Genomic DNA, 14,928 nt, shown 5'->3' with positions numbered 1-14,928 from the left:
ATTGCCAACATTGAAAGCCTTCTGTTGTTGCCATGCAGAGAATACTTGACTAGATAATGTATAAGCCTTGGGTATTAAAGGACAGGATTCCATTATTTTAAAAAGCTCATTACACTTGTTGGAGACTTCCAGTCATCTCTACAGGCTTTACCCGTAAACTAAACAGAATGCCAATCATGTGTGGTCCATAACCTGTACAGTAATCCCTTAAGCAATGTATCTTGAGCTTGTTTCTTGTTCGCTTTTCATTTTTACTTTTATCATGTTTTCCCCATGAAACGTTGTCAGGCAGGTCTTTTGGATAAGAAACATTTTACAAGTGGGGCATCACATAGATTTCTACTTTCAGCATGTTGCTTGGTACTTTAATAAAGCTGAATATATTATAATTAGAACTGCAGTGCAAGGAGAAGTAGTTTGAGTTGAGTGCTTCTGGTTTTTCTTATACTTGATTTTGACTGGCATTCCAGTAATGTATTTAAAAAGTAATTTATTTTTTCATGCCTCACAACCTTTTGTTTCCATCTAGATATTAAGTAAGCTGTCATGCAGCCAATGCATTGAAATATTTTTATTCTTCTACACTTATTTTTGTCTTGATTGGACTTTCATAATGATGGTTTGCCACCCAGGGCAGCGATTAATTATTAAGTTAGTTTTTTTTTTTTGTTGCATAGCTCCCCCTTGGTTGACCACACCCCACCCCTTCCTGACCTCCTTCATTCAGCTCCTGCCTCCCCCTGTGATTTGAAGTCACCAGCCGCCACTGGTCTTACCCCCTTTGTCGAGAGGCCCTCAGAGTTTGGCAGTGGGCTGTTTCCACCCAGCGCTTTCTGTTGGCAAGGCACATCCCGGGAAATCCAACGGGATTGCAGAAAAGCTCAGCAGGGTCAGCTTGTTGCCCCACAAGTGATCCCTCAAGAAAGAAATAGCGGACAAGATATTCCACAGGTGGAGCCAGCCTCACTGCGATCTTTTTTCCAGTCACATGAACATTTAATGCAGAAGCTATTTTGCCCTGATTCCCTCTCCGGGAGAAGCCCCAAGGGACACACTCGTACATGATTGGCCTCTGAGTCTCCTCTGTGCATTTCCACCAATCCCACTGATACCCAAGGTTCTACAGAAAGCAAAAACCCTGGGAAGGATCATCATTCTAATAGCCCCTCATTGGCCTCATCAGATTTGATTTCCCTTCCTTCAACTTCTTCTTTTGGAGGATCCTTGGATTCTGAACCTTCTGATGCACTCATTAGGGGATCTTCATCCCTCTCTGCAGACCCTGAAGCTGACAGCTTGGTTGCTCCAGTTCCCATCATAGCCAGGTTCCATAACCTCTCTGAGACAAAACAGATCCTTTTATCTTCTCATAAATCTTCTACTAGGAAGCTATATCTTAGCAAATGGAAAAAAAATGTCTACATGGCCTCTAAAAATAATATTGATCCTTCACAAGCCCCTCTGGCCTCCATTTTAAAGTTCTTAGCTATGATTTTTAACAAAGGTTAACAAAGGAGCCACAGCAGCAACAGTTTGTTTTCAATTGGCTGCTATTTCTAATTTTCATCTTGGATTTGAAGGGTTGAATATCCTGTCTCACAAGTTATCCAAAGCCTTTCTCAAAGGGACTTTTCATATTAGACCACCTGTGAAATCTCCCCATTCTCCATGGAATCTAAATTTTATGCTTTCTTGGATATTCTTCCTCCATTTGAACCAGCTTCCTCTTGTAACCTCAAATTCTTATCATGGAAAACCATCTTTCTGGTAGCTATTATCTCTGACTGCAGAGTGTCAGAACTTTAGGCTTTATCCATCAAGCCTCCATATTTGATATTCCATGTTGACAGAGTCTCACTTAGAACAAACCCCTCCTTTTTGCCCAAAGTTTGCACTGAAACCAATCTCAACCAGACTATTGATTTGCCAGTCTTCTTCCCCAGCCATTCAAACAATTTAGAGTATATGCTGCACAAGCTTGATGTTCACAGACAGCTCAGATTTTATTTGGATAGAACAAAAGATTTCAGAAAATCAGACCAACTTTTTGTTTCATTCTCAGGCTCCAGGAAGGGTAGACCAGTGGCTAAAACAACTCTGTCTAAACAGTTATGTGATTCTATCACCTTTGCCTGTTCAGCTGCCAATATGCCTTTGCAACACAAGATTAAAGCTCACTCGACCAGAGCGGTTTCTACATCATCTGCCTTTTCTGCTAGGCTTCCCATTGAAAATATTTGTGCAGCAGCCACTTGGTCAAAACCTCATACCTTTATCAGTCATTACAAAGTTGACAAGGCCTCCAGGGACAGGGCCTCCTTTGGATCCATGGTCCTGAGAAATATACTCCCGTGAGCCACGCGAGATAGATGGTGCTTGGGACGCTACCCATCAGTAAAGAATGAACAGCGAGATTGAACAACTTCACATCCCAGCTGACCTATTTTGTAAACAATAATGAATTATTTAATTATTCAAATAGGTCAGGGTAAAATAAACAACTTCAGTAAAAAAATACTATTAAAGAGACCAACTGCCCACCTGCAAAGTTCTAGATTACATATGTATATTTAACTAACTACTGCCAAATTCTACATCATAGAATTTAAAAAATAAACATAAAAAAAAGCGCAAAAAAAGAATATATAAATAATAAAATTTGTTTACTTTATGCTCATTTTTATGTTTATTTTTAAATCTCGATGTAGAAAATAATTCGATTATTGTTCACAAAATAGGGTCATGGGCACCCTCAATATATATAAGTTTTTTTTATTTTTTTATTTGTTTATCAAGTTTATTCAGTGTTTGTTTCTTAACTTCACATAAAGAAGTTATGTACTTACCATAACATTCCATGTGAGTTATTCATCTCACCTTCATTCTTATGTCCCTCCCTCCTACCCCCTCCTGGGCTGATAGATGACGAGATGCTGGAGCCATCTTGGTTACTCAGTTCTTCTATACCTTTCTCTAGGGAGTGAAAGAATGACATATGGTATTATTATACGCAGCAAACAAGATCTGAGGTAATTCCAGGTGCATCATGGGATAGGGACTTGGCCTCGAGCTATTTGAAGACCTCAAGCTTTGCAATTGGGCATATTGGAGCTGAGGGATTGGCTCCAAACCCATCAGTAAAGAATGAAGGCGAGATGAACAACTCACATGGAACGTTATGGTAAGTACATAACTTGTTTATTTGCAATATCTTGGAGCTTTTCTCCCCAAGCCTCCACTGAAAATGGACTTCCCCGGTCATCAAACTTAAATAAATAAAATAAATAATAAATAAATATGTCAAGTATCCTACAACAATGGAACAAGTGAAATTATTGGTTACAGTTGGGGTGTCCCACAGGGCTCTGTCCTGGGCCTATACTCGTTTAGACTGTATTTTTCAGACCTATCTTTTTTCACCTGAGGTGTTCTAGAGATGACTGATTTCATGTGTTACAGATAGAGCATGCCTGCAAACAAACTTAACTAAATTGACCATTTGGGTAAGAGAGAATAGTATGCTGATAAATACATCAAAACTATGCATATGAGATTTAGGAGACATAAATAAAAAGGTGAATGTTTAATACAGCACAAAGTGATTGAAACTGTAGATTCATTTAAGAACTTGGGTATATGGGCAGATACAGCTTTGAGTTTTTCTAATCATATCAACGAACTGGTTAATGATAGTTCTAGAACTATAGGTTCTACAAAAAGATTTATAAAGTCTAGAAAATCAGAAATGATGAAACCATTGTTTGTCAATTACATTAGCCACAAACCTGAGTATAGAATAACAATATGGAAACCTTATAAGAAAACAAGCATGAATGAAGTAGAAAGAGTACAGTGGAATACACCAAAGGCATCCATGGATGTGAAAATTTATATTATGAAAGACTAAAATTTATGTGTTTCATATAGATATCGAAGAGGAGATCTTATTCAGCTATATAGGGCATTTAGAGACAGCTACATATGGGACTGTTTATAGAGAATCATCAGACAACCTATGTAGAAGATTCTATAGGAATGAGAAGTGTACTAATTGATTGTCTAAGAGAGCAGCTGATGCATGGATCAGACTACCAAATTACCGTAAAGCAAACACTAGTTTAGATATGTTTAAGAACAGCCTTGACACTTATTATGGGAAATACTGTTTTGCTATATTGATAGGCTAGACTGGCATTAATGCCAGTGCTTGAAATATTTGTATGTGTATATATATATATATATATATATATATATATATATATATATATATACATATACATATACATATATATATATGTATTCATGTTATGAAGATGCTGTCCTGTGCAAAAGGAACTGACTTAAATGAGCATGTTTTGCTAATAGTGTAATACAATGGCCAACACAGAAGGTCCCTGTTATCTCTGAGAAAGGAAAATCATCAACTGGAAAGGAAATATTCTACTTAACATATATCTGCTGTCCAAATTTAGTTTTGTCTTTTCCAGTGGGGTAATTCTGAAAAAGAGGAGATGGCACTTTGCAGTACAAGATGTTGTCATTTTATATCAGCCATGTTTGCGAGGGCTGTCAGCCCAGCCAGAAAGAATTTTGTAAATAATTCTATGCCATTGTAAATATTAATATGATCCACAGACGTGTTTTTACAAATGTAAGAAAACTAAATGTAAGAAAACTGGGTTAGATGTTCTGAGCTTCAAAAATGTAACCACAGTGCACCCTGCTGGAAGAAGGTTGATAAGTGAAGCATTTTGTGACTGATCTCAGTTAATTACTAGGTTTTATATGTAAAGTGTCCATTATTGCTGCGGTTTCCTGGCAGGTGCAAGATTACAAACAAATGTTAAATTCTGAGTTCTGTGAGCCTGTGAAACGTCAGCAGAAGTGATAAAAATGACGTAATGTGAAATGACTCAGCAGTACTGGGTGTTATAAATTTAGGACTTTCTCAGAGAGAAAGATTGAGCATTTTGGATTTTGTCTAAAGCTGACAACAACTCACCAGCACTTGATTTGCTCTGTAAGTAGTATTTAGAACTTAGTATTTCTGTTAGTTACATAGGAAATTAGCCAGATTAGTCTAGCTGTTTCTATATTTGTCAGACTATCCTACACTATTAAAACACAAGAAGAAAATGACTAATAAAACAAACCAAACTAGAGCCAGAGTTAAGTTGAGCACTTTCGTACTGTTTATTACAGAACTTCCTCAGAACTGAGGAAGTTCTGTAATAAACGAGACGAAAGCACTCAACTTAACTCTGGCTCCAGTTTGGTTTGTTTTATCCTGCACTATTGTTTTAAAATATTTTTCTGTGATCTCTGAACTCTGTAATGCCATTGTGTTGAATGAGTAAGTATTGTCTGGTGTTTTTATTATTAAATATTTTTAAACCTTTCAACTTTGGCTGTTTTGTGTAGAGATCATTTAAGCTCTTAAAGTAGTACATTGCATGTATTTGGTGATGCTGTCCAAGTCGCTCCAAAAGTCTTCATTCTCAGTCAAACTTACTATTTGGATAACAGTAATATTACACAGTACAATTGGGCACCGTTTGGTAAGGGCCTTATTAGTAGCTGATAAGTAGAGGTTGGTGGCAGTGATTTCTACCTTATAGTCTGGAGAGAAGGGAGCATAGCTGGAGAACCTGTACCAGCCTTCCCCATGAGTGTGTGTGTGTTTATATCTAAATCAAACCTTAAAGTGTGTGTGTGTCAGCTACTTGGGCAGGGACATGAAGCACTGTTTGGACAGAGAGGGTGCTGGAGGTTTTAGCTTGACCTCTAGGCTGAGATCTGGACCCTGTAGCTGTGCCAGTGGGGAGTCTTTTTGGGGACCTGGAGAGAAAGGGAGAAACCAGCCCCAGACTGACTGTGATCTCTGTGTGCTGTTAAGGGGAATTGTACTTTACTGTGTTCTTACTTGTTAATCCCCAATGTGCACCCCCCTCACTGGTGCTAGTGGTGAGGATTGAGGCTCCTTGATTACTGGGCCAGTGCACAGGTGTCACAATGTTTTTCAGTGCTCTGCTACAAAAGTAATTCAGAAAAAAGGGTTAATCTGGTTTATCTTTTATATGGCACATGCCAGCAATGCTATAAAAACAAGACTCCTGATCAGAGGTGTAGCAAGCAAATTCCATTTGGTACTCACAAGCCTTTAGTGCTACCCCCTCTTAGACACCTATCGCTTAAAACTGGACACCGCTCTCAAGTAACATTCTCAGCAGTTACCGCTAAAACTATTAAAACTATTATTGCTTGTAGATTAGCACTATTGTATCTGTTGTTAAAGACATTCATTTAGACAGTTGTAGACATAACATCACCTAAAAAAAGCCATGTTGATATGATGCTCTGAAAAAAATGCACTCAGTAGAGTGCAAACAATATGCCTATTTCTTTGCTAATAATGATAAAGAATATTTATTCTTTGCACACTAGAGAAATCCATCTTCTCGAATAGTTTGCCGCTGTCATCAGTCTTAGCATTGTGGGTTTATGATACCATGCTGTCTTAAAATGCAATGAGCTACAAGGTCCCTTTTAAAATCTACTACATGTCTAATGATATAGCATTTCAAAAAATATTTTTAATGACCGCTGAAAGAGAGGGAATACATTTATATTGTAAATCAGTATGAAGTATCACTTTTCCATGGCATTAATACCTCTAGTCGGCATTAACATTCTACAGAGCATTTTAGGAGTAGAGAGGTTTTCTTTTATTACTGGAGATATCAAGCATATAGTGTACATCAGAAGGCAGGAACTACAAAATATGCAAAACTATGATGCAAACTACATCTTAAGGTTTGAGTGGGTTTAATACTGTGTTGCTTAGAAATGTACTGAGTATATCAAAATATTAATGCAACTGCACAAAACAGAGAAAATACAATGTCAGGAGTTCACTTGAATTTGCACTGTGTTTATCATGTAAAATGTACACACACAGTTTATCTAAACATGAGTGTTGCCTCCTGATAAGAATGTAATGGTAACAGATTGTGTTAAGGATTCAGCTGGATTCAAGTGATGTATATGTTATAAAACATGTAGAATTTGACAAAATGTGGTATAAATCTTAAAGCCAATGTCTGGATTTGTGCTGAAACTGAATGAAATGATCTTCAGCCATTAGTCCAAGTTGCTTAATATCACTTCAACTGGTAGACCTAGTGACAACATGAAAATATAACAACAACAACAGATACTTTATTGTGTTGCTTTTATTATAGCACTATCCAGTTTGCATGTTATCTTCACCACTTCTGTTTTCAGGTATTTTTTTCTCCAACAAGATGATATAAATAAAAAGGTGTTACAGGAAAACAGCTGTTGTTCTTCTTACAGTAATAGCATATAGAAAAGAAAGCCCATTTCCAAAAGACGTGCTCTCAGTGTAAGTTACACTTACACTGAGAGCAGGCTGAGAGCAGGTGTTTTGGTATCTGGCCCCACAAGCAAGCCTTTTATAGATAGGCCTTACAAGTAAGTAGGTCTTTTACACTCAAAGCAAGTCTTTTGAAATCAGGGGAGACTCAAACACTGAGAGCAACTTTTTGAAATCTGACCCATAATACATAAAAGACATGTCAGATGTGTTGGAACAATGATTATGAGTGGCAAAACTCACAAAATTCTATAGCTAGTACTGGAAGTACAAGGGTAGTGTCTTATTAATATTTCACACAACTGTTTTTAATAATTTTTTTCTTTACTGCAGGTTATTTTGTAGACTGTTTCTTAGGTTCATAGGTAGGTAGGTACTAGGCTATCTGCCCGAGGGCATTTATAAGCCTAGCCAGAGTGTGTTGGCTTTCGCCTCCCCATTGATTAATTAACTGATCCTTTGTCAAGCAGAGCCAATGAAGTGATCCCAGGGGTGTATTTTATGTTACCCATCCGCTCGTCAAGGTTTCTCTTGAAGAGTGCTAGTGAGGGGATCTGCCTAATGTAGTTTGGAATTTTGTTCCAAAGCATGGGGAGTCTCTGTGACAGGAATTTATCCCTCCAGCATGTTCTATTTATTGTTGTGGTGATGTTTAGCTCACTAGAGCACGTGGCTTGCAGTGACTTGGATTTCTTTAGGTGGTGCATGTCCATCAATTTTGAGTTGGACATGGCTTTGTAAGTCAGCCAGAGATCACCTCTGATTAAGCGATATGCCACTGAGTACAGCCGGAGTTTTTTCAGTCGGGCTACATAGGACATATGTTTGAGGCCAGTAATCCTCTTGGTGAGGTACATTTGTGGTCTCTCCAGCTGTTGGAAGTGTCTTGTGAGGTACATCCCAAATGGGGCATTGTACTCTGACAGGTCTGATGAGTGACGAGTAGAGGGGCACTATAACCTCTTTATTTCTACATGCGAACCCTTTAGTAATTAGATGGACCACATAGAAGGATTTACTAACTACTTTGGCAATATGATTGTCAAAGGAGAGATTACTATCTACCTGGGTCCCCAGATCTCTTATTACCTCTTCTGTATTAAGGGGGCTGCCACCTATGTGGTAATTCATGGGCGTTTTGTTTTTCCCAAACAGGATGATTATGCATTTTTTGGCATGACTTTGACACCAGGTGCCCATCTCAGTAAGGCCCTTTTGGGAGGATGTCCGTGATAGCCGGAGAGTCAGTTATGGCTCCCAGTTTGCAGTCATCGGTGAACTTGGTTAGCCATAATCCTCCTGTGTTTGCCTGTACATCTGAGAAGTATATGCCGAACAGTAGGGGTCCCAGGACCGAGCCTTGTGGGACACCACTTGTGACTGGTTTAGAGTCAGATCTGGAGCCCGCTATTCTTACCGTGTGAGTTCTGTCTGTAAGTTAGTTGGCAACCCATCCCATGACGTAGAGGTTTATGTTCAGGCTGGTGAGTTTTTCTGTAATACCCGAGTGGGGAATGGTGTCTGAACAACCTTTCCCTCATCTATGGCCTTGGTGACTGTCTCGAAGAAGTCAACCAGGTTTAGTAGGCATGATCTGCCCTTAAAGCTGAACTGGGACAGGTCAAGTGTTTGGAGGTTCCCAATGTCTTTGTTAACGAGTTCCATGATGATGCACTCCATAGCCTTGCAGACCAGTCTAGTCAGGCTTATGGGGCAATAGTTACCAGGGTCAGTTATGGCCCCTCCTTTGTGGAGTGGAATAACCGTTGCTGTGTGCCATTCTATGAGCACGTAGTCTGTGGAGAGGCTGAGGTTGAACAGCGTGTTTAGGTGGGGGGTTAGTTCATTCTGTAGTTCGTGCAAGACACAGCCTGGGACACCATCTGGCCCCATTGATGCTGTGTTTTTGGCTTTTGAAAGGATTATTTTCACCTGTGCGTCTGTGATTTCCAGGAAACTACACTTTTCCAGTATTGTTGTGGGCCCTTTTGGAGGTGAGAGGGGGGTGAAGTTTGCAATGAATCTATCTGCCAGGATGTTGGCAATATCAGTAGGTTCAGTATATTTTGTGCTATTTTGCACTTGTTCGGTGCATATCTGTGAGTTGCCACTTAGATTCTTAACATAGCTAAAGAAGGCTTTGTGGTTATCTTTTGAATCCTTGGCTATTTTTCTTTCAAAGTTAGCCTTGGATGATTTTATGAGGGACCTTAGTTTCTTACTGATACTGATCAGGGATGTCTTTCCTTCTTGGGATTTGCTCTTTTTCTGAACTAGTTTCCTCCTTCTATTGTATAACCTGTTTATGGCAAGGGTCCACCAGACTGGTTTCCTTCTCTTAGAGGAGTGAGTCTTGGTTTTGCTAGGGATGGCACGATCCATGCATCCTTGTAGGTGCTCATAGAGTGCTTTTATAAAGGTTTCTGCATCTTGGGCAGCATTATCCTTTAGCATGGGGGCTGTGAAACTTACCGCCTCTGTCTTAAGTAAGGTGAAGTTTGCTTTAGAAAAGTTTTTTACTGTGGTTTCCTTAGTTGGGAATGGTGGTGGGGTGTGGACATCCAGAGTGATTAGTTTATGGTCTGATCTAACCAGTGATGGGTTGACCTCCGGTGTGGAGCACCTGTTGCCCATGTTTGTGATGACCAGGTCCAATATGTTTTCACCTCTGGTAGGGGAGTTTACCAGCTGATCCAGGGCGTTTGAGTTGATGAATTCCAGGAAGCTCTGGGCCTGGGAGTTTGTACTCAAGTAGTTCTCCCAGTTAATGGTAGGGTAATTGAAATCACCCAATATCAGGGTGTTCGTACCTTCATGTTTTCCATTGTCTCCAGAAAGGTTGAGTGGTGGTCCTGGGTCATATAGGGTGATCTGTAGCAGGCCACAATTTCCATTGCAGATTTGCCTGATGTTAGTTACACATGGATGATCTCAGAGGTATCATGCTGCGCCACTAACCTGGAGGTGTAGTTACACATGGATAATCTCAGAGGTATCATGCTGTGCCACTAACCTGGAGGTATAGGTATCCTTGATGAATATGGATACACCCCTTCCTTTTGTGTTTCGATCCATGTTCTGTGGCCGAAACGTGTGGTATGAGTTGTAGCCCGGTAGTGCTGGGGTGCTCTCTGGAGCCTTGAACCAGCTTTCAGTTACTGCACAGATGTCGACGTTCTCCATACTGAGTAGTGCTTCGAGCGTGTGCATTTTGAGATTTAAACTCCTGGCATTGAGTAGCATAACCCTCAGTTTTTTGTTAATTGTGCTGTTTACAGAGGTGGGTTTGACTTTTGAGCCTTGCCTAAAAAAGGCACTATGGGGGCAGCAAGAGGCCTTGGCCAGTATTCGAAAGCCTATGGGGTGACAGGTGCAAGCCGTCTCTTGCGAAGCAATGCGGCTTGTTGAGCATGTCATCCCAGGCTGACAGACACTAGATCCCCTTTGAAGGACACCATAAGTTTAGCCAATTGTTGAAATGGATCATTTTTTCTTTATACTGAGGCTTCATTCTTGGTGAGGGCAGGATGCTACTCAGGGTCAGGGTCTCTGATAAAAGGAGTTATTATAGTAATCTCCAGCAAGCAAATCACAATAACCCTCAAAATTTCTGGTCAACCCTAAATAGACTTCTTCACCCTGGACAGACTACCACTCCATCCCCTTCCGGGTCTGAAAAGAATTCCACCCTTGATACTGCCAATACTTTCAACTCATTCTTTATTGATACTATTAATTCCTTGGCCTCTCATCTCTCTAGTGACAACACTAGCATCCCTGACCTTGCATCCTTCAAACTACCAACCTTTAGGCTACAACCCATCTCCACTGCCTTTATACAGAAATGTATCCACAAACTCAAACCATGCACCCCCTCGGCAGATCAACTTCCATCTGAATTCCTTCAAAAAGCAGCCTCTGAAATAGCCTATCCCATATCCATTCTCATTAATAGAACTATAAATGAAGAAACCATACCTGACATCTGGAAAATCTCTCACATCATACCCCTACATAAAGGAGGGAACTCCTATGAATATTCTAATTATAGGCCCATAGCTCTCTTGTCCCCACTCGCAAAAATCATGGAAAAATGTGTTCATCATCAGTTAATGAACCACTTAATAAAAAATAACATTCTTACTAACTGTCAACATGGCTTTAGGCCTTTTCATAGCACAACCACGGCTCTCCTCTCCTTTACAGACTTTATTAACAAGAATCGTAATAATAACATCCTGTCTTCAGCTCTCTTTATTGACCTGTCCAAAGCCTTTGACATGGTTAACCACTCTCTCCTCTTAAAAATTCTCGAATCTCTTTCCTTAGAATCTAAGGCTGTCCACTGGTTTAGTTCCTATCTCACTAACAGGAAACAGGCCGTCCTCTGGGATAACAAACTCTCATCTCTTCTCCCAATCTCACTTGGGGTCCCCCAAAGCTCTATTCTTGGACCTCTTCTTTTCTCCCTCTTTATAAATAACTTACAAGTAGCTATTCCCCAGGCTACATGTATACAATACGCTGATGACTCCACACTAATTTGCTCTGCTAAATCCATTTCTGAACTTCAAACTAATACTCGAGCTATATTTTCCAAAGTCGAAACTTGGTTCTTAAAACGTTGCCTACTCCTAAACGCAAAAAAAAACAAACTCTTACTCTTTAAGCCTACTACCAGATCCCCTACATTAGATTTCACTATCTTATCAAATAATGGAACCATTATATCACCTGACCCTACTACCAAACTGCTAGGTGTCACGATTGACAACAATCTTACCTTTGACTGTCATATCAACAATACCATTAAATCTGTAAACAGGAAACTTGGCTCTCTCTATAGAATTAAAACTTTCTTAACCTCCCCAGCCAAAGCTACTCTTGCCCACTCTCATCTTATTTCCACTCTTCTCTATGCTTCACCAATCTATACTAACCTCAAGAAAAACAATCTCTCTAAACTGTCTACCACTTACAATAATATAGCTAGATTTGTTACTGGTAAGCATTTCAGAACTAACCACTGTCTGAATCTGCAGCAACTTAACTGGCTTGAACTGACAAACATGTTGCTTCTTTCCCAACTTACGTTTGTCCAAAGAGCTTTCTACCAACCTCATAACACACCTGTACTTTCTAACCTCTTAACCCCTTATTCTAATCTGAACTCACTCCGCTCATCAAGCAAACTGCTAGTTACCTTAACCAAATCTAATAACCTAGCTGGTGATTCCCTTTTTCTCGATTACCATTGGTAAACACTGGAATCAACTCCCTACCGAACTTACTTCCATTGCATCTACTGTTCTGTTTAAACAAAAACTCAGAATCTACCTTAAAAGCCACTGGATGTGTCCCTGCTCTAATCCTGATTAAAAGTTAATTCCCTTAGTTAACCCTCTTTTTTTCTCTCCCTATTCTTTTGTGCCTCCTGATTTCTCCCTTAGCTTTCTTTCTCCACCTATATGGACTTCTCGCCTATATCTTTCCTCCTTATGGCTATGACTCTTTTTCAGAAAGTATATATCTTTTATAAATCTGCTCTCTCTTTCTATTGTTGTTTCTCTTTCCATGGTCTTACACTTTCTTTTCTTGGTTTCAAAATATGTAATAATGTTTAATATGATGTTATTTAGATTGTCTAGAAAGTTAAAGTCCTGTTCTTTTTTTGGTAACAATATTCATTGTCTACGTCCTACCAGTCTGTAATCTGTTATTTGTGCTCATGATGCATCTCTTTTGTCTATATGTGGAGCTTTTCTCCCCGGGCCTCTGCTGAAAATGGAAATATATCCAGTTAGACTAGCCCGGTTAACAAATGTAAAATAAAAAAAAATAAATAAATAAAATACCAGCCTGGGCTACATGATCAGAGAGCTCTTACATGTCTCTTTTCATGTAGTCCAGGGAGGTATGTCTCAGGTCATTCACACCAACATGAACAATGACAGAGTCATATTTGTATTTGTTCTGGAGTGACCTGAGTGCTTGTGTTATGTGGCGGATTCTGGCTTCCGACAGGCAGCTAACAGTAACCTTCTGCTTGCCAGCCTAATGAGTGGGACGTCTGTGTGCCTGACTGTAGAGTCACCTATTACTAGTGTGTTAGGTATGTTCACCTTAAGGGCTGTGATTGTGCGGCACACTGATTTTTTGTTTTATGTGTTGTCTGGTTTGTGTCAGGAGGTGCAGTATTTTTGGGTGTCTGCTTTGGAGGTCTCTGATGCTTTTATTTAGAGCCTCAGAGTATGATTTTGTGTATTTATGTGTATTTTTTGCCAGTGCTGGTTTAGTAGGTCTATGTGTGGCTGGAGGTGTATACTGCAGTGGTGGTGCTGCGGTAGCATTGTCGCCTCACAGTTAGACATTACCCTTCGATTCTCAGTTAGCATCTTCTGTGTGGCGATATGCGTAAATGGGCGTTCCTTCATTGAAGGTTGTGCGTTAGGCCCGGCAAGCCAGCACGTAAAAATCTACTGCCAATCATTAGCGGACCGGAGTTCCGCTGTGGTGACCCCTAACTGGGAAAAGCCGAAAGACACAAACATGTGTGGCTGGAGGTGTGGTGCAAGTGTTAACCTTCTCTTCACGGTCTGTTCCAGTCTTGGGTGGAGACAGCTCAGCCTCCAGTTTGGCTGTATAATTGCATCTCTTGCATATGTTAGTGTTTTGTGGTAGGAGGAGAGGGTTGTCTGTGTACATGAGGCAGTTGTAACATTGCCTCAGGATACCTAGATTCACTAGCTGGACTGGAGAGTACACCTGAAATTGCCCTTTGGTCATGCCTGAATAGTAGGGTGAGTTGCTTAGTCGCTTAGTTGGTGAAGGGTGAATAAAGAGCCTTGCCCTGCTGGGCAATCAGGTGTCAGGGTATATTAGTGCTTGCTATTAGGTCTGAGCAAGTGCTGGGCTGTAGGATGCATTTTGAGTGCTTAGATTGAGAGTTAGACTAGTTTCAAGGGAAAAACTGAAGATAAGACTTAGTGGGGCCAGAAATAATTTAACCCTAGCTAACCGGCACTGGCCGGTGCACAAAACCGTGCAAACGTGGTTTTTATAGCAGGGAAATGAAAGAGATAGAAATTAGCCCAAAATGGCCAATAAACTACTAACTTCTGGGCTGGAACCATTCCTCCAGGGATAGATAAGCTGCTCAAAGCTCCCCTCTCTCACAAGTGAACAGAGAAACTTCCTTCTATCCAAGTAAGGTATAGGCAACTCAGAAACTGGTAACACAGCCCTGAATTCAGCACTAGCCTGAAAACTGGACTGTACTACCTTAGAAAGGCAGGAAACAAGGATTTTTTTTTTGTTTTGTTTGTTTTTTTTTTTTTTTTTTAAAAAGATAAGGTAAAAACAGTAAAACAAAATACACTTAAAACAGCTTTAAACGACTACAAACGATCAGAAAAGGCTATCGCACTTTAGTGTGTATCCTACAACAGTTAAATTATTTAACCAAAAAATGACTTTTTAAAAGTGCAGGCAGTCAAATAAATAAAATATGTGAAAAAAAAACAAGTTTTTGA

At 39.9% G+C, this 14,928-nt stretch overlaps 1 protein-coding gene across 4 annotated transcripts in view; it reads left to right on the top strand.

Moving 5' to 3' along the window:
* GRAP2 (GRB2 related adaptor protein 2) overlaps positions 1-14,928 on the top strand; it is an 874,362-nt gene that overhangs the window by 504,116 nt on the left and 355,318 nt on the right. The gene's annotated exons all lie outside the window — the stretch shown is intronic.

This window comes from Protopterus annectens, chromosome 1.part0, assembly GCF_019279795.1.
Source record: "Protopterus annectens isolate FY-2018-M chromosome 1.part0, PAN1.0, whole genome shotgun sequence".
Classification (NCBI taxonomy): domain Eukaryota; kingdom Metazoa; phylum Chordata; order Ceratodontiformes; family Protopteridae; genus Protopterus; species Protopterus annectens.
This window is presented reverse-complemented; position numbering and strand designations above follow the sequence as displayed.